The 19,343-nt window shown below is 30.5% G+C and overlaps 1 protein-coding gene across 1 annotated transcript in view; it reads left to right on the top strand.

The window, feature by feature from the left end:
• The window catches only part of LOC119674309 (neurogenic protein mastermind-like), a 596,927-nt gene that overhangs the window by 486,451 nt on the left and 91,133 nt on the right, over positions 1-19,343 (top strand). Inside the window, exon 2 of the mRNA XM_038085440.1 lies at positions 5,281-5,328. The gene's annotated coding sequence lies outside the window, so the exon portion shown is untranslated. The remainder of the gene's footprint in view (positions 1-5,280; positions 5,329-19,343) is intronic.

Genomic DNA, 19,343 nt, shown 5'->3' with positions numbered 1-19,343 from the left:
CTGGGAGAATTGTTTAAAATCTGTAAAGATTAAGTGGAGATACGAGATTCAACTGAAAGAGATCTACAAAAGTTAGGAGTCACGTTATGTGAACTAACGATATAGTTTCAATAGTCAATAGTTATTTAAATGATGTTAGCAGCTTTAATTGGGGAGTCAAAATATCTGACTGTCGATATATGGAATGTTTCCATTTAGTACATTGTAATAAAGTTGTTAATAGAGTGTTGTTAATAGAATTGATGAACGTCTGGATTATGCTAACTAGTTAATGTGCAGATTAATAGTTAATTGAACTGCAGAGATATCGAATGCTTTAATCTATTATTTTGCACTAAAATTGCAATATATTTACACCAGGATTTTATGGTGCTTATATCTTTCTGTTTCAATTAACTTAAAATATTTTTTTTATGTTTATCATTTTGTGCCAATTCACAGACTGATATTTAAAGCCAGGTGTTTGGAACTCAAAATTGAATTTGGTAATCAAAGAAACTAACATACTACGGTGGTTGTGGCAATTATTTGTTAAAAACATTGATACTGATTTCACAGCATTACCTATGGTAAGTTGTTGCATCAATATCCAGTAGTATTCGATGACTGGTGGAACATGAGATTTTATTACGCCTACTTCCAGTTCTACCACGTCGAGTTGTACTACTTCCAGACTATTTTTAGAATAGTTAACTCGAAAGTTACTCAGTGCTTGTATCAGATTAGGCATTGTTATGGACCCTATCAGTTTGTGCGGTTAACTGCAATATGCGACTTTACAGTAAGCTTTAAGGATTGTTGTTGCCATTGGGGTTAGGTGGATTATTTTCACTCATATCTGATTATATTGCTGCTTGTTGAGGTACCTTTATTGAGACATTTTATGTACGCTAAAAGGGTGATTGACTGAGTCCTCGGGCCCATTAATTTCTTAGTTAACAATTCGCGTATCAAAAAAAGCTGTGACCGCACTTTTATTATACTATTACTTTTAATTTTAAATTTAACATCATTTTTTTTTTTTTGCGCATTTTTGATCACCTGACATTTTGACATTGTTTATTTCAATTTGTTTTTGAGCTAAGTTGAACACTGACTGCGTGCGTGGGTTGAGTGCCTTCATTCTATTTATTTTAAAATTGATAGTAACTTTTTAAATTAGTTATAAAAATGTATGTATTTTTATATCATCTATATTTTGACTGTATTCTAAAGTCATCTTAAATAAAATATAAAAAATTAATATAATATATTTTTACTATATTTTAAATATAATATTTTTAAATTCATATTATATATTTAAATTATTTAATTATAATTTTTAAAATAATTCAATCAAATTTTTAAAAAATATATTTAATAATATTAAATTTTATTAAAAAATATATATTCATAAAATTTATATATTTATAATATTTAAATATTTATAATATTTATATGTTTATAATATTTGTATATTTATTATATTTATATATTTATAATATTTATAATATTTATAAAATTTATAATATTTATGATATTTATAATATTTATAATATTTATATTAATATATATATATTTATGTATTTATATTTTAAAAAAGTTTTTATAATAATTTTAAAATATTATTTTATAATAATTTTAAAAAATCATTTAATAAAAATTTTATAATTTTTTAAAAAAAGTAAAAAAAAAAACAAAAAACCAACAGATAATTTACTCCAGTTTTGTTGTTTGCTGCATATTGTTGCATCAATATTAGCAGCCATTTAACATGCCTACATGTTGCCAGGTGGCTCACATAATCCAAACATGTATTGTAGACATTGCCTCCTCACAATGTGTATAAGTTACAATTAAACAGATGGCAACTAACTGCGAGCAGCTACAGTGGCAGGCACATATGCGTGCCACAGACAATTGTACTGCTGATTTCCATCCAAAACGGTTGAATTTGTACACAAACACACAGCGACACACATACACACATACAAACTCATACAAATAAATTTTTTTTTATCCCTTAATACGGTTGGTTTTAAAGCTTTAATATCGTGCACTCATCCTTAACGCCGTCGCTCATAGAGTGGAGCAGTGTTTGGTTAGCAACATTTCAGTTGTAGTTTGTATATAAACATTGCTGCTACCGGCACTTCTGCGCAACCCAATTTTTGTGCTTTCTGTTTTATTTTTGTTTTGTTTATTCCTTCGTATTTGTACTTAAATAACTTCTTTCACTTCTTTAGCTTTTGCCGTTATCATCCTGTGTTGGATGGCTGGCTTGTGCTTGTCAATTTAGAGCAAAGAAAAAGACCATCTGCAATGTCTGCAGAGGGCGCCTGTGTTGTTGTTTCTTGCCACCAATTATTAGGCGAACAGAAAACTCAGCACACCGCAAATGTTGCACAAACTTCGCAAATGTTTTGTTGCACAGTACTTCATACTCCATTGTATTGTTGTTGTTGCTGTGTGTTTCATGTTGCAGGCACATTTTCCATTACTCTATACAATTTTCTCATATGGAATAACAACACACACATGCACACAAAAAGGAACTCTGTGTTGCTTGCTGATACATAGGAGAAAAAAAGTATCCAGAGCAAAAAATAAATTTTGCGGCAAATAATAATTGTTGTTGTTGTTCATGGTGTGTTGTGCGCTGTTGCAATGAAAACCGGCTTCAGCATAATTTTATAGACTTTAACATTAAGTTGTGCAGCATTTGTAGTAACCAAGCAAAAAAAAAACAAAATATATGTAAATATCTGTACGAAAAAAAAAAACGCTAATATTGTCTTTTCCTAGTTGCTGCAATTTTATGTTTTTTTTCACGTTTTTCTGTTGTTGCTCTCCAGTGTTTTTGTTTTTTTTTTTATTTGGTTTTAGAAAATTGTGGTAAAATCAAGGAATTTCTTTGAAGTTTATTCTCGTTGCATGAATATTGCTGCTGTTGCTCATTGCTGTGCTGCTGGTTGCAATGTTGCACGGTTTGTGTTGCGTTTGTTGCAGAGGCAATGTTGATTATGGCCATGCAATTTTTTTTGGTTGCACACAATGCGAATGAAAATCTCCAATAAATCCAAATGAACTGTTGTGCTGCTTGCTGTTGCTGCAGCTGCTGCCGCTGCCGCTGCTGTCACTGATGTTAATGTGTTGCTGGCTGCATTACTTTGTGTGGTAAATGTTGCATGTGGCATGTTCATACACTGCTGTGATCAACACCGTACGACTGCACGACGACTACACGGACTACATTGTGCGCATACAAGCGTGTGGAAATGCAGTTTTTCATTTTGGCAACAAGATGATTGCTACCTTATTTGCCTTCACTGATGCCATTGATGTTGCTATTGTTGTTGTTGTTGCTGCTGCTGTGCATTATTAATCCATATTTTTGACGTTAATACAAAAACAAAAAAAAACAAATAACATAAAAGCGTGCAACATATCCATGCACTTTAGGGTTGATTCGGAGGCGAGTGGCGCTCCTGCCAATGTTGCAGCTGAGTTTGTGGTGGGTTGCTTTTGAAGATTGATGTGCTTCATTAAGTTGCAATTTATGGTTAACAAATCGTTTGGTTGTTAATTTTGTATTTTAATTGTTTAATTAAAATGTGACGCTTTTAGCAATTTTGTTCTTTAATAAAGAGAAGTAATCAAGGTAAATCTTTCCAATACCCTGCACGGGTCTTACGCTAAATTTTTATTTTTACGCATAAATTATTGACATGCAATGGGAGGAAGGTTAAGTATTTTAGAATCTGCAGGACATGGCGAAAAAATATGCCAAAATTGCATGTTGCACTCCAAATTGTGTGCGACATTAGGTGACATTCAAAAAATGTGTTCACACTCCATACGTATAACCCTGGGCACTGCATGGTGGCCTTTAACAAATCATATTTATACTTGCTAAATGTTTATTTTTATTATACAAGTAATTATATATATTGCTAAGGTTATTTAGTGAGGTTGGATAATTTTATATGCGAAAATGCATTTACATGTTAGGATGGGGTATGGTATATCGCCAGGATTAAGCAATTGTCGACTTTTTAAATAACAGTTTTTAAGTCTGAATTAGATATATATATGTATAGGTATGGTTTATTCAGCCCGTTAGTGATTATTGACTTCTCAGGTAACAGTTTTTAAGACTAAAATAAGTATTGAGGTCGTAGTAAATGAATACAGCACCTAACCTACTTAAGATAAGAGGCAGGATATGGTATATCCACTCGGTTAAACAATTACCGACTTTTTATGTAACAGTTTTAAAGACAGTATTAGGCGTCGTAGACATAGCGAATGAATACGACACCGGTTATCCTGAAGAGAGGAGGTAGTGTATAGCATACTGCCGGGGTTAAGCAAGTATGGACTTTTTGGGCAACTTTTTTAAGACTGATTTAGGCACCTAACCTCTTGATATATATATCCGGTATATCGATCCGGTTGATCAATTGACGACTTTTTAGTTAACCGTTTTTAAGGCTAAAAAAATGCCGGTTACGTAGCGAATGAATACGACACCATATATCATGAAGAAAGAAGGCGGTGATTGGTGTATTGACACGGTTAAACAGTTATCAACTTTTTAGGTAACAGTTTTTAGAGCAAAATTGGGTGTCGTAGACGTAGCGATCAAATACAACACCTATTCTTCTGACGAAAGAAGGCAGAGTAGGGATATCCACGCGGTTAAGCAATTATCGACATTTTAGGCAACAGTTTTTAAGGCTAAATTGGGAGTCGTGTTGTAAATGAATTTATATTTAGTATCAATAATTTAATGCGTTTTCTTCCATAAGTTAGAGCGGGTTAGCTGATTTCTTGCAACACAACAAATTCAGTCTTTAATGGAATATATAGAAGGAAAAATTTTATTATTTGAAGATATAAAAAGATACTTGTACAAATTCAGCTCATTAATTCAAAAAAATGAAAAGAATCCGATTCCGACAGTGTCTTAACTATAATTTAAAATCGCAGCTTTCACTCATAAAACCCTAAGTAGTACAATAAAAATGAACGAATATATATGCAGATATATCTATTAATGCTCTTATAGTAATGCTTAAAACAGATATAAACCCTTATTAGAGCTACTTCTATACATTTGAAGGAAAGGTTTATTATATATAAAAACAACAGTACTATATTAAACTACTCAAACACTACACTAGTGTATTAAAGTTCGATACTAAACTTATATTATTATATAAAATATTTATTATTTTAATTTTTTTTATATAATTAAAAATGCATTAGTAATAATTGAATTTTTATTTTGCCTTTCAGAATACATTCCATTCAAAGTTTCTAATATTTTCTTCGCTCTAAGTAAAGGTGAGTTTTTACAATTTTAAAAGTTTTGAGTTTAAGTAAATATTGTTTGTCATATAAAATATTATTAGATATACATAGTGTATAATAGTTATTGCAGCATTTCCAATAAATTAATCAAAATAAGTATGTACTACATAAACCTAATGTAGAAACAAGCAACATAAAGCTATTTTCAAGCATTTTTATTAATATATTTTATTAACGTAATATTTGCTATATAAAAACATATAATTTATTTTATTTAGTGAGTTTTATAAAAATAAAGATTAATAATGTAGTTGCATTGGATTTACATTAAGTTCATCATCATATATATCAGGTGTCTTTGAAGCGTGGGAGTAACACTTGGTGAAAACAACTTTTTCCGCTTTCACGAGTTAAAATCATACATTGATTCTAATGTACTTTTTAAAATAAGTCAATATGAAAATCAGCCCACAGAAATAGAATATTCCAAAGTAATTATAGTTTTTTTGGGTCACTGCGGTAGGTTTATCTATATTACCGTATGTATAAAATTATTCTTTTATGTATAAAATATAACAGAAGTTTCTAAAATAGTCATGGTGCGTTTGGGATATATATATATATATATATCCCATACTAGATTTTTGATTTTCTTTATTTTAATACCTTTTGTCTATTTAACGCTATTACATATAAACTAAGTTGAGAATTGATTGCTTGCGCTAATGAAGTGATAGGGTTTACGTCGTTATTAATATGAATTCGAATTGGTTTGGGCCAATTCATATGGTTTAAATACTTAAGTAAATTATGTTATGTATGGATGTTGTGTTGTTACACCCATATTTATGTGTGATCCTACTTCCACACATGCATCAATATCATATCTGGGTTATATGCTCTTAAGTTTATTTTTAAAAAAAAAAAACAAAAAAAAAATAAAATAACATTTAAAAGTATAATTAATAAATAAAAGTGCCAGTTTTCAATATTTATAATCAGAAATACAAAATTGTTTATTATTTACGTTGAAAAAGCATTTTATGTGTATTTCTCAAGTATATGTAAGTGCTTTAATTAATGTGTTTAACTCTATAAAAACACGAATTAATGTATTTGAGTTATCTATTCGATATAATTTTATGACTGAAACATTAATTAAATGTAGTAGATAGAAAAAAGAGCGTATAAATACTGCATTTAAAATAAAAATCAGTTTTGTTTAAATTGACTGAAATTGTTACTTGACAAACATGAATTTGCGATTTTAAAATATTTGTTGTAGGATTTTTATGGAAGCAATAAAACAGCATTACTCACACCAAATCCACGAATCTCTGAACTCGATTCTCCTTTCCTTTGAACTGCTGGCATTGCGCATGCACAGAACTCATATAAAATCCAACTCAGGCTTCGTATTACCATCCATGGCCCGCCAAACAAAAAACTCGCTAAAGTGTACACAATTAAGCTAATTGGAGGAATGTTCGTACACTAAGAAATGAATAATAATATTTAAAAAATGAAAAAGCCATACAATATATAAGAACTGAGGATTCTTCATTCCATTTTATTATCTTTTTAATTTATTAATAACATCCTTAACACATTTAATCTGATGCGAAGATTATAAGCCCGTGGGTGTTTAAAACCAATAATTTTAATAAATTTCACCGCAAAAAATTTATACAAAGAAGATAGAGGAATAAAATTTAAAAAAAAATGTTAAACGATTACTGAGGATTATAAAAAAGAAACAAAAGAATTATGAAATTAAAAAAAAAATAACTAAAACTAATTTTTATTGATTAGCTTGAATAATATTTATTTTTTAAAAGTTGGCAGCTTTTAAGTTTTTTCATAGAATGCTGAATTCAAAAGCCATAGGGAAACGCAACGGATCCACAGGTAGTCTATATGGAATATGTCACAGAATCATAGCTCTTCAAGCCGCTACATAGAATGCTAAATTAGTAGGAGTGGGGCTTCTAACATAACATAACATCCATATGGAATCTGTAATATAAATATGTTTTTATATCACTATATATATTGTTGACTTTGTAGAAGGAGTGGAATCCATATAGGTAATCTGTATGGAATCTGTTATAGAATTATAAATTTTTATATCACTACATAAAGTGTTGACTCATTTTTTTTTTTTTTCGAGGCTGGGGAACAAAAAATGTCTACACACACCCGCAGAAACGTCTTTCTGAGGGTAGTGCAAGGTTCGCGCTAATCACTAATATGCTAAAAAACTCCCCTTTCCAGAATGAAGTACATGACCCGGAACCACCACTAGGTATTGCTTCAGGTCATGCACATCCTGATTGTAAGATTTAATCTTACGACGCTGCTGTTGTACCTGCGTCCAGGCGCCTTTTTTTTGCACGGAGTACTGCCTCCACGAGCCTCGCCATCACGGACCAGTTGCTCTCACTTGCCAGTAGTCAGTACACTACGTTTTCTGGGTTCCACATGCCACCAATCTGTGCTTCTGGGCTAGCTCTCTCGGTTAACCATTTAATGCACTCGAAGAATGCGTGTTCCGTTTCTTTTAAATATTTTATATCCGTCTACAGAAAGTAAACAACAGAACCAAAAACATTACGAATAGATATAGATTTTATTATCATTAATTAATGTTTATTAATTAGTTCTTATCCTGGTGATGACTCTTAAGGAGTGTCGAAATATAGAATATATTTAAACGTTTAACAAACGTTTAATTTAAAAAAGGTGACCCCTGTAACCGGGATATAAAATATATAATAAACATAATAAACAATATAATAAACATTAAAATATAAATTTTTTTGTTATTTTTTCTTACCGAGAGTAACGCGTCTTTATTATTAAAAGAAACTATTTGATAGTTAGACGGATTCGAATAGCAAAGAGAAGACAAGAACAAAAATTTAGTTGATTTATTAAAATTTAGCTGAACAAATTTTTTGTTTTTTTTTTTATAAATCTTAGTATAGTCACCGTTAAATACCTTTAATTCAAAAACAAAAAAAAAATTATTTAAGATATAAGAAATATTTAATATAAGATATAACATATATTAAAGTTATAAGATCTGTTTAAGATATAGGATATATTTAAGATATAAAAAAGATACTGTCTTAATTAAATCTATAAACGTACCTAATAGGATTAATATGTGTTCGTAAATATATTTACATTATTTACATTAATTATTTAATTAATTTTAAGTAGCTTTTAAACACATCTTCATTAAGACTTTTTTCGCGGATATCACAGCTTTGAGTTTTGTTTGGCTCCAATTACTATGCTTTAGTAATTGGGATTAACATCTAAGAAGTCGTATAATATTCATGAAAATCACATCCGCAGTGATTCATATTACAGGGAAATATTTAAGCGTCTAGGTAACGAGTAAATATTAAATAACAGCGAAAATCCTTTTACAAAACACACCGAAACTTCATATAAAGTTCTTCATTAAACTCTATTTACTGCAAAGTATGTAATTAAAAATTCTATTCAACAACTTATGTGGTCTTTCTTTTTTTTTTTCATTTTATTAATTTTTTTTTTATTTCAGTAAGCAAAACTGACATAAATGCTTTAAACACTCAATACCGAACGAAATTCATGAATTCATGAACTTTGTGGAAAGCGCTTTTTATATTCACTCAACAAGATAAAAGCGGATCTTTCTCGCAAATTGAAGCAGGCGCTCAGCTCTTTTCGTAAGTGGTCCGGTAATAATATTTCATTCCAGTGGCAATCAAATTACTTCCTTCGGACCAGAAGCAATGTTGGATAGAAGCACAAGCAAGCGGTAGGTAGCACGAAATCTGAAAAGCATTTATTCATGTTAAAAGCATAGAAATCCAACTACAAACCAACCAGCCAACCAACACAGAATTGAGTATCTGCGGTGCTTTACAGCGCAATATACCTTTGTAAATGCATACTCATACGATACTCATACCGAATTCGTGTAGCTCACAAATGTGTATTTCAACAAACAATTATATCTTTTATTTTTTTATTATTATTATTTGGTTGGTTTCGTTTTGTATCGTACATATACGTATACGTACACACCACATTCGATATCCAATATTAAAATTTTAAAATTCACTCGGTGTCTGGCAATTGTTTGTTGTTATTTTATCATCATATAAGTTCACTCAGAGCATTTTGCTTACGATTCTTCGAACCTGTTATATTCCGATAAAATTCACTTTTTGTAAAAACCGCATCAATTACGATTCGGAACCGTTATTATTGTATTTTAAGATATGAAAATAATTCTATTATATGGATTTGAGTACGGTGAATGCATCTATCAGTAGATATCCATTCAACTGCTGCTATCCAAGTATCTAAACAACATATAGGTTTATCTTAGTTTTGGTATTTTAGTACTACGACACCAACATTTCTTGATTTATCCTCACTCTATGTTCTTCTCCACTTCTGTTGGTTGTTGGTTGTTGGTTATCGGTTGTTTGTTGTTTGTTGCTAAATAGACATAGACATAGACATAGACTCGAATCTATTTATCTGTAGAATCCGAAAAACGTTTGTATTTCATTCTCTTAGTTGTTTTTGTTGCTTCCATATACCACAAATTGTTAGTTTTGCACCATTTTGTGTTCGTCGAAATGTGATTAGGAGCTCAGAAATGTTAAGCTAAAAATCTAACATAAAAGCTCTCGATTTTCTAGGCTAGCAATACCGGCAGCAGCGGCAGCATTAATTTAAATTGTACACAGAAAAAATAAAAGCGGAAATATCTGAAAAGAAATATTCAGCTTTTTTACTTTACAACGTATACGGAAAATATAAAATATTAGATTCAAATGCATTTCTTTTCTCTTTTTTTAGGGTTGCTCTCTAATCTAACTCTGACGTCATACAATTTTGTTATTCTTAACATGAACTTTGGCGCTTTGGAATTATAGGTTTGAATAGATCTGCTCTACTAAAGTATATGTGAAAGTACTTAACTATAAAATTAGCATTTTAATTATTTTTGTCTATTTTTTTGTGTAATTATTTGAGTTGAACTTTATTATCTAGTTTGGTTTTTGAGTCTGTTTAAGTATTAAGAGATAAATAAATTAAAAGAAAAAAAATACAAAAGATAAAAAATATAAAAAAAAAAGAAATACAAAAATAAGTACAAGAATCCATTGCTTAAATGGTGAGGTTATGTTGTAAAATTCAATATATCATCCGTGCCATAGTGTCCTCTAAGAGTGTTATATTCATTTGAATATATCTATACAGAGCCAAATTCGTCGAACCGTGAGAGGTTTCGAGTATTTTGCTGTTCGAATATTCGAAGCTTCAATAATTGTCTTGCTATAATATGCTTTTGCTTAAACAAACTGAATAAATCGATTTTAGAAATATAATCTCCTTCAAAAGTGAGAAGACATGCACTCCAATGAATCTCTATGTAGCTTTGAAACATGTTTGAAGCCTCAAAAACTTTTTAGTGATATATTCATTCCAATGTTTCTATTTAGAGCCTTGAAATTAGTCGAACCATGCGAGCCATAAAAGGTTTCGAGTATTTTGATGTTCGAAATTTTAATAATTAATATGCCTTTGCTCAAATAAGATTGGAAAATTCGATTTCAGCAATACAATTTCACATAAATTTCCTACATTGCAAAGGTTCTCTATATAGCTTTAAAATATTCTAATGGCTCTCTATATAGCTATAAAACATATTCGAAGCCTCAAATATTTTGAGGTCGGACATACTACTGTAACATACGATATATGAAAATGATATATTAATTTCAACGTTACTCTATAGAGTTTCCAATATAATTCAAGCTGTTTAAAACTTCGGAAACCTTGATGACCAGGCATACTTCTGCTTCACCCAATTGTTCGTATTTATTCGATATTCATATAACAGAATAAATTTTCATTTTTATAAAACAAAATGAAAACCATTTGATATGAGTATATATAAGAAAAAACCTTTTCGACTTTATTTCAACGTTTAAAAATTTTAATTTAAATGTTCGACTTCGAATTTAATTGGATTTCTCGAACATCGTGCAATGTTCGAAAACTTTAAAGCATTACTTCTATAACGTTTCGATATAGTTTTCGTAGAACGTTTTATTTTTGACCTTCACATAGCCATTAGTTTTAACAAAAACTTATTTTTTCGAATAAAATGTCTTTGCCTATAGCGATCGTTTAGTTTTGTATTTGCTGGGAGCCAGATCTCTGGAGTACTATGAATGGTTAGTAATTTGTAGTGAAATTCGTGTGATTTTGCTTTTGTTGTATATTTGACTTGTGAAATTCAATTTCTACCTACGGTGCTGGGAGTTAGATTTGGAGAAGATGTTGGGTGGATATATAGGCAATTATGAAGTTATTGTGGTGGACTTGTAACATTATTGCTTCCTTTTCATTTGAGGTATTTTTGTTCTAAATATTGCGTGAATGACAAAATTGGTAGCACTACGTGTTCGTAGATAAGATCCGATATAAAAATCCGCTTTTAACACATTTTAATGTTTGTGAAAAAGAGAGAGAGAATGAGAGAGCGAGAGAGGGAGGAAGGGATGGAGGGAGGAAGAAAGGAAAAGGGAGAGTCAAACACATTTTTTTATTAGTTGAATTATTATGATTAAGTTGATGGTTTCAGATCTGTCGTACTGCTTTCATCTATTTCTTTAATTTTTATAATTTTTTGAAGTATAGAACTTTTCTAAGAGGTCCTTATTTCTTCAGCCGATAAAAGATGTCCACTTTTGTAAATCTTTTGCCGTGTGCATTACATTTTATTAAGAAATGTGCGAATTTATTTAAAATAATGAAGAAAATAAAGTATGTTTTTTATTGAAAATATTTAAACTGACTTTTATAATATAATTTTGCTCTTCATTGTTTTCGTAATGTTTTTGAATACAAGTCATTGTTTACTGGTACTTAATTTAATTTATTGATATTCGTAGCTTTATAATAAATAGGTTCATTAATATTAATAAACTTTTGCACCTGGTGACTAGACACTGTAAATGTATCTACGTCAATATTCAACAATTACTTATCCACGCTAATTTCGTAAATGTCAAGTAAGTTTAAGGCGAACGACCTTTAATGCTAAAAATAAGTGTAGCTTATACGAAAATACAATATTTTTTTTTAAAGAAATTCAATTATATAACACGTCAAGTGACGGTACAGAATTTTAAGAATTATTCATTTCAATATGTAATAGCTATTTACTTAGGTTTCTTCTTAAAGAATAACATGGAATTAAAGTGAAATATACGCTATTTTCGTTAAAGACTTATAAAAACAAAAACCCAAATTAAAACTAATAGGTTATTATTTTTTATTTTTATTTTTGTTTAGTTTTAGGGTCACATAGCCAAACGGAACAATTGCGAAAGCAAAAGTATTAATTTTATAATAACTGTTGTTCTGTAACTGTATCTTATTCTAATTAAAAAGTAATATTCGATAACTTATTACTTTAGGACTGAACATTTTCTTCACCTAGTGCATCACAATGGGATCTCTTGTGTTTCCTAATATTTGATGCCTATAAACATGATTATGGGGACATATATGGGCCAATCGGTAAGGAATTGCAACCATAAATTTTAAATATGCAACTTAATGGTCTTTGAGGAAACTTTGGTATACATCTCGAAGTGATATATACGATTTCCACAAAGTGACAAAATGTTACACTCCATATTTGTAGCAAGTTAACCATTCTCATCGCCTCCAAATTCCAAAAATTGATAAAAGCATGTTCATTTGGTATTTTGCGGGTTCATTTTTGTCCCTCTGTGTATTATCGTGTTCATAAAAGGAAATCCTTTTATCTTTCTTCTTCTTATCCTTTGTAACAAAGAAATTTTCAAAAATTCCTAATGATGCAAACAGCATAAAGAATCTTACAAAGATCTTACTATCAATCTATTAGTCCACGTATGCCTCTGTGCAGTAAAGGAGCTATATCCTACTCTGAATAGTATTTATACTTATATTCAAATTCTCATATGTTTCCATGCACTTATATATTTCCATACACTTTTATGTATCCATATACTTATATATGTTCATTTATACTTCTATATATTTTCATACTTATACATATCCATATATTTATATATATATCCATTTATTTGTATGTACCAATATATTTACCCATATCCATATACTTATACATATCTTAATACTTATATATATGTATATATTTATATATATGTATATATTTATATATATCTATATACTAGCATATATCTATATACTTATATAGATCTATATACTTACATATATATATCTATATGCTTATATTTATCTATATACTTAATATATCTATATACTTATATTTTTTTTTTTTTTTTTTTTTTTTTTTTTTTTTTTTTGGATTAGGAGGAAAGCATCGAAAGCCTAAGTCAGTGTAGGACTTTAACCCACTAAAAACTCCTCTCGTCCGTACGGGTCACCCTTCTGGAATCACCGTAAAGTATAACATCAGAAGGCCGTATTGAGCATTAAGCTCACCCTATATTTAAAGTTGAGCGTGAAGCTCATACTTCGTTAGTCTTATTCATTCTTCAGCGCAGCGGAACGCTGTTCTGTCCACTAATTTGGAATTTTACTTCCGTCACCTATAGTTTTGTAAGTCAGTCTTACGTCTGTATTGCTAGTGTTATTGACTGCCGCTGCTGTTGTTGTCCATAGCTGTGTTTTGCAGGTCTGGTACTTGAGGTTGTGGATGACGCTCTCGTTGTTGTTGCTGAAGGGCTTTACGCTCTCTTTCTGCATCTTGTAATTTGCGCATTATTGTGTTAGCAAACCATTTAACTGCATTCCATTTTTCATTCGACGAACACATTTCGCTTACTAGGTTTTCAATTGCTGGTGGTCGTCCTATGGTTTCTTGTAGTATTTGGCGTTCTTCAATAAATCTTGTGCAGCTGAAGGCAACATGCTCTGCACTTTCTACTTCATTCGGGCAACTTGGGCAGATTGGGCTGTCGGCCAAATTGAATCTGTGTAGATAATGCAAAAAGCAACCATGTCCGCTTAGTATCTGGGTGAGATGGTACTCCAGCTCTCCATGGGGTCTTGTGAACCATACCTCGATGTTTGGGATTAATGCATAGGTCCATCGGCCATTGAGGGAGTCTTCCCATCTTTGCTGCCATTCTCGCAATGATTGCGCACGTTCAATAGTTCTTTCTTCTTGAGATGGTTTTACACCTTGCGTGTGATACAGCCGGCCTAACTCGTTTGCACGTATAGTTACTGGAATCTTTCCGGCGATAACACAGATTGCGTCATCATATATACTTATATATACGTATAGATATTAATATATGTATTTATATACGTCCATATACGTGCTTATATACATTCAGATACTTGTATATATCCATATATATACTTATATATATCCATTTACTTATATAAATGTATGTTATTACGCACATCTATACACTTATACATATCTATATGCTTACGTATATCTATATACTTGTATATATTTTTGTCTATATATACATATATAACTTACATAAAGTTGTGAATTGCATATAAATGTTATACACTAATATAAATATATTGCTTATTACACATATTTTTGATGGCCATCTATATATCATGAGCGTTACCAATCTAGTAACTTGGTATCCATCGTTTAATCAATCTGTGCCTTGTATCATACATATAAGATGTGAATATACTTTTATATCAAAGAACTGGTTGATCACTTTATGGATGTGAATATACTGGAATCTAAAGCACACAATATATAGTTACTATGATACACAATATATCTTATAAGTTTTAAGTAAAAATATTAAGTACTTTGATTTTTATAATTTTGCTGTCATAAAGTGTGATTAAAGGATTTAATTAGTCATTGAAAGACTTAATGTTTATTAAGAAGTTAACATTTTATATTTACTCGTAACACTTCGAGTAATCATCGGATAACAGAACTGATATGTTCTTACAACTAAAAACAGGTGATACGAAGATCGGTGTCTTTTAAGTGACAGAATGTTTTCTCCGTCTCGAAGAAAATGAATGAACCTTCCAGTCACATTCACTCTACCTGCCTGTTTTGATTTCAGCTGACACCGGGCCGTTTAACACTTGAGAATTTTCGTTTGACATTTAGAAATTTCCAGCGAAGGCCATGTAATATAACCGTTTATTCCTTTGTTTCGTGGCTGTCGGTTTTAGCACAAACGATTTTTGATGGTTGCTAAGATCCCAATACTCTGTTATAATTTAATTATAATTATTAAAAATTTATTAAAATATTTAAAAACTCTGTTTAATCTTTTCTGATATATTTTTATTAAATAAATCCTCTTAGAAAATAGTATTTCTAAAATATTTAATGAATGAACTTTGCATTTTGAAATAAATGATTTTCTAACTAAAATCAAATAATATTCTTTACCATTTATTGCACTTCCTGATTAGTTGAACAAGTTCTTATCTGTCTAAACAAAAAAAAAATTGATTTGATTAATTCGATAAAAAAAAACTAATTTCATTCATAGCAGAAATTAATTTTCATGCTAGCCTCAATAAAAAAATTAATTAACTAAAACGCTAAAAAATTAGTTCATATTAACAATAACAACAACCAGACAATTGCTCGCACTATAATAAGAGCAGCAACATCGACCTCAAACTAAAATGCTTTATTATCTACAGTAATAATAAAAACAAATTAAAAAAGAAAAAAGTATCTATGAAATACTCGTCGTGCAAATAAAAAAAACTCATAGGAAATGCCAAGCAACAAATTTCTTTAAATCATTTTAAATACTCACAAAATCCACATTATTCTGCTTATTTGTTGAACGCGCGCTCTTCGCACACACTCCACATGCGCCATTCGCACGTCACTAAATTGTGGACCTCTACGTAAATTCAGTTCAGTAGTGCTCCCCGCTGTCATGTACCGTCTATGAAATTCCCCACGAAGTGAGTGTATGAACAACTACGTATCTCTCGGAAATATTTGTGAAATGACGATGATAAAACGAAATCCACACGACAACAAAAACGATTTTAGTTATTGAGTAAAAATATTGGAGCAGTATTAAGGACGTACAAAATGCGCTATCGAAAATGAAGTGATATACTCGTATCTTAAAAAAATCAATAATATTATCTATCGCTTTGTAAATAAATAAACAATTCAGCTTAGCTCGAAATAAACAATTCTCTACCAATCCCATCAAACACTTAACATAACATAGCGTTGTCTGATGTCAATTCAAACATTAAAGTTTTAAGTGGACGGTCACCGACCTTTAATCATAATCGCTTGCGTTGGGTATTCCCATTTTTATTTAACTATTCATCGCTTGAAACTATTTGTGCCCAAAGTGGTTCAATTTCAAGTTAGCTTGTGGTATCCAAAACATGAACAGCATAGCCTGTTTTTTGAGGATTCTAAATTGGTATATAGTATCCAAAACATCGAATGTCTTTGATATTCAGTAAGTTCGCTATCTCTCACAACTTCCTTGCTGGTCTTGCTCTACTAGTTGCAAACTAGATCGACGTTTATAGTGACTGGCAGACCAGAACGCAATGCATCTTTAAAATCGAAATTCGTGTATTTTAGTCCTAGATCCAGCGTTTTCTTAAAACATCCTTTTTTTGGCATCTTTTTGCAGCAGTTCACTGTTTTTACAAAACTAAAGCACCACATAGCCTATTTTTCCAGATATTTTACTTTTACTTTACAGTTGTCTTCTCAAAAAAATAGTCTGAAATGTCACCTTTTAAACACAGACTCGTTTGACTTTAACTAATTATCATTGTCAATTATATACATAGATATCAGCCCATATAGTAACAAAAAACTGCGGATATTTCTTATATTTCCGATTACTTGATCGTTAGTTAAAAAAAAGGATTTAAAAATAAAGCTTCAGACCATTAGAGCTCTAACTACTACCAGAGAAAACTTGATATGTCTTAATCGAATGAATGCTGAAACTATTGAAACTAGAATAGACATTTAATCTCTTAATGTCTTGCTTTATACTGGGTCAGTAAATCATGTTTGTAAGCATAAACTAGACAAAATTTACTTCACAGAGAGTCACTTTGAAAACGGGACTTTATAAAATAACAAGACACCAAGGTTTTAGAAAAAAATAAGAGATCAATTTACAAAGCACAACGATTTATATTGTGTGACCCATATGTGGTATAACTGCTACCAAGGTTCAGTTGCAACTTCTACCTGTAAGAACTAGGTACGTCTAAGTCGAACGAATGCAGATACTTTTGTTAAGGTGTTGAGGAGCTTAAACTCTAAATGTCTTTATTTGTGCTGGCTTAGTAAATCATGTTTGAAAGCTTTAACTGGAAAAAAAGAAATGTAGGGAGATTTAATTTAGAAGCTGGACAATTTTAAAGATAAGGCTATTTCATAATATAACAATTAGCTGAGAATAACGGTGTATTAATAATACATTATTAATAATATGTATTAATAATACTTATTAATAATAAATATTAAAAATAAATATTAATAATAATTATTAATCATAATTATTAATCATAATTATTAATAATAATTATTTATAATAAATATTAATAATAATTATTAATAATATTTATTAATAATAATTATTTATAATAAATATTAATAATATTTATTAATAATAATTATTTATAATAAATATTAATAATATTTATTAATAATAATTATTTATAATAAATATTAATAATAATTAAAATAATTAATTTTAATGAAATGATATTCTCTCCGAAATGTCTCATAAACCGAAATTGCCGTTAAATTTTTGTGTAGCGTACCGCTCACATTGAACCTTGTAAACAAGCAAACAAACCAAAGTAGTATAGTAAAGCAAAGCAAAGCAAATCAAACTTGAAGGCGAAATATTTTCAAATGTTGGGGCAACAACACACGACTGCTATTACGATTTATTTTAACGTCGGCTGCTTTCTGTATTTGCTGGGTGCCTGGTAGAATTTGCGATAGACGCGCAACGTACGACAATTCTCCGTCGCTATAAACGATATTTGTGGTAACGCGAATAGTAACAGCGTGTTTTTGCGTTACACTGCTCCTAAGCGGGCGACCAGTAAGCAACCAGTCAAATGCATTGTAGCAGTCTCCCCTGTACTAAAACGAAGGAGTATGTTATTGTAGAAGAAATAAGACGTCGCGCTATTATGTGATGCGTTGCGTTGCGTTTTTTTTCCTATTCCGCCGCAGCGTTTTGCCGGTTTGAACATTTGCCTTTGTGCCGTGCCTGCTGCTGCTGCTGCTGTTACTATCACTGCTTTACTTTGCTTTGCTGTACAATGAATGCGGCCGGCATTTCATCTTCAGCACATAGCGCTTGTATAGCAAAGGAGAATAGCAAAAGCCGGTCAAAGTAAACGCTGCCAACTATAATTCGCTTGTAGCATTTTGTTTGATACTACTTTTGTTTTTATTATTTTGTTTTTCTCCTCATTCTTGCCAGTTGTTAATATTTCTCCCATGTGGATGATAATGTGGGACTTTGTGGAGGTTGTATTTTCTTCTTCATGTTGTTCTTGTTGTTATTGTTGTTAACATATTTATTGTATATTGCGTTTTGGTCGTTTTATGCACAAGTGTCCGTGGTTTATGGTCCAAGCAGGTTTTTGGTAATGCTAAACATTTTGTTGGATTTTATAAATATTGTTGTGTTCTCTTTTACTCTCTCACTCTCTCTCTCTCTGTCTCTCTGTCTGCCTCTCTAAGGGGATATTTTTGTGTGCATATAAAATTAAAGACGAATACTTGCTTATGCATAATAAACATTTATGTGGCTTCTCCGTACGCAGTTATGGTGGGGTTAATTTCAACAATATTATGAATAAAAGTTGAGATTAAGCTTAAGTTTATGTTGAATAAATATTTAGATTTAGAAAAAATATCTAGATCAGGCGTTTAGGCATGAAGTGGATTGATTATTCATTTTAGATTTAAAATTTTATATTAATGTAATTATTAAAATGAACATGCTTAG

The sequence above is a fragment of the Teleopsis dalmanni genome, chromosome 2, assembly GCF_002237135.1.
Source record: "Teleopsis dalmanni isolate 2A chromosome 2, ASM223713v2, whole genome shotgun sequence".
NCBI lineage: Eukaryota > Metazoa > Arthropoda > Insecta > Diptera > Diopsidae > Teleopsis > Teleopsis dalmanni.
This window is presented reverse-complemented; position numbering and strand designations above follow the sequence as displayed.